Source organism: Petromyzon marinus, unplaced genomic scaffold (assembly GCF_048934315.1).
Source record: "Petromyzon marinus isolate PM22_M1 ecotype Great Lakes invasive population unplaced genomic scaffold, UKy_Petmar_22M1.pri1.0 PM_G_Scaffold_26, whole genome shotgun sequence".
NCBI classification, from domain to species: Eukaryota; Metazoa; Chordata; class Hyperoartia; order Petromyzontiformes; family Petromyzontidae; genus Petromyzon; species Petromyzon marinus.
Genome location: NW_027422828.1, coordinates 1,092,501 through 1,095,000, shown reverse-complemented (window position 1 = coordinate 1,095,000; position 2,500 = coordinate 1,092,501).

Sequence of the window (2,500 nt, the reverse complement as noted above, 5' to 3'; positions counted from 1 at the left end):
ACGGACAGATGATTGGAGGCGCAGCTGTTGGTATACAGGGAGAAGAGCAGTGGGCAAAGGACGCAGCCCTGAGGAGTTCCCGTGCTGATGGACCTGGAGTCAGAGACTTCTGTTCCCGGCTTAACGCACTGCTTCCTGTCAGAGAGGAAGTCTGTGATCCACCTGCAGGTGGAGTAGGGCACGTTCAGCTGGAAGAGCTTGTCCTGAAGCAGGGCAGGGATGATGGTGTTGAAGGCAGAGCTGAAGTCCACAAACAGGATCCTGGCGTAGGATGCTGGGGCGTCCACATGCTGTAGGGTGAAGTGGAGGGCCATGTTAACTGCGTCGTCCACAGACCTGTTGGCTCTGTAGGCAAACTGAAGGGGGTCCAGGAGAGGGTCTGTGATGGCTTTGAGGTGTGCCAGGAGCAGGCGCTCAAAAGACTTCATTACCACAGATGTAAGGGCGACCGGTCTGTAATCATTTAGTCCTGTTGGCCTTAGCTTTTTGGGCACAGCGATGATGGTGGAGGACTTGAGACAGGCTGGTACATGGCATGTCTCCAGGGAGGTGTTAAAGATGTTGGTGAACACCGGAGACAGCTGGTCAGCGCAGTGCCTGAGGGTGGCTGGAGAGACAGAGTCCGGCCCGGCTGCTTTGCGTGGATTCTGCCTCTTGAAAAGCCCATTAACTTCTCCCTCCTGAAAGGAGAGAGTCGTTTCTGTAGTATGGGTGGGGGATGGGGCCTCTTGGGTGGGAAGGGGTGGTTCAGGACAGTCCAATTGTCTTTCAAATCTACGGTAGAACTCGTTCAGGTCGTTGGCTAGGCGGGAGTCGTTAGTGGTGTGGGGCGCTCTGGGTTTGTAGTTGGTGATGTGCCTGAGCCCTTTGGCAGACAGAAGCAGCGTCGTTAGTAGAGAACTGGTGTTTTAGTGTCTCTGAGTACAGTCGTTTAGCCTCTCTCACCGCTTTGCTAAACCTGTTCTTCGACTCCTTGAATCTGTCTCTATCCCCACTCCTAAACGCTTCCTCCTTCTCCAACCTCAACCTTTTGAGCTTTGCTGAGAACCAGGGCTTGTTGTTGTTAAAGTTCACCCTGGTACGTGTTGGGATACAGCAGTCCTCACAGAAGCTGATGTACACAGCCTCTGTGAGTTCATCCAGACTATTGGTAGCAGTCGTGAACATATCCCAGTCAGTACAGTCTAAGCACGCCCGCAAATCTTCCACAGCCTCACTGGTCCACTGTTTAGATGTCCTCACAGCAGGTTTACAGAGTTTTAGTTGCTGCCTGTATGCACGAATCAGGTGGACCAAGGGAGTTCTGTGCGAGCCGAACAGCCCCGTGACCCACAAGAGAAACATCCCCGCCAAATTCGAGCGTTTGACGGGGTCTATCCGTGAAAAAATATTCACGTTTTTGAGTGCACATGCATTTCTGCTGCAAATGCCTCTGGAAGTTTCATGCCGTTCGTATGCCAATTGTGGCAACACGAAAATGACCCGTTTTCCCATTCCGAGGGATTTCTGTGCGACCCTAACAGCCCCGTGAGCCACAAGAGACACATCCCCGCCAATTTCTAGCGTTTCACGGGGTCTATCCGTGAAAAATATAGACGTTTTTGAGTGCACATGCATTTCTGCTGCAGATGCCTCTGGAAGTTTCATGCCGTTCGTACGCAATGTGGCAACACGAAAATGACCCCTTTTCCCATTCCGAGGGATTTCTGTGCGACCCTAACTAACAGCGCCCGTGAGCCACAAGAGAGACATCCCCGCCAATTTATAGCGTTTCACGGGGTCTATCCGTGAAAAATATAGACGTTTTTGAGTGCACATGCATTCCTGCTGCAAATGCCTCTGGAAGTTTCATGCCGTTCCTATGCAATGTGGCCACACAAAAATGACCCGTTTTCCCATTCCGAGGCATTTCTGTGCGACCCTAACAGCCCCGTGAGCCACAAGAGAGACATCCCCGCCAACTTCTAGCGTTTGACGGGGTCTATGCGTGAAAAATATTAAAATTTTTGAGTGCACGTGCCTTTCTGCTGCAAATGCCTCTGGAAGTTTCATGGCGTTCCTATGCAATGTGGCAACACGAAAATGACCCCTTTTCCCATTCCGAGGGAGTTCTGTGCCACCCTAACAGCCCCGTGAGCCACAAGAGACACATCCCCGCCAATTTCTAGCGTTTCACGGGGTCTATCCGTGAAACATATAGAAGTTTTTGAGTGCACATGCATTCCTGCTGCAAATGCCTCTGGAAGTTTCATGCGGTTCGTACGCAATGTGGCAACACGAAAATGACCCGTTTTCCCATTCCCAGGGATTTCTGTGCGACCCGAACAGCCCCGTGAGCCACAAGAGACACATCCCCGCCAATTTCTAGCGTTTCACGGGGTCTATCCGTGAAAAATATCAATTTTTTTTTGACTGCACATGCATTTCTGCTGCAAATGCCTCTGGAAGTTGCATGCGGTTCGCATGCAATGTGGCGACACGAAAATGACCCGTTTTCCCA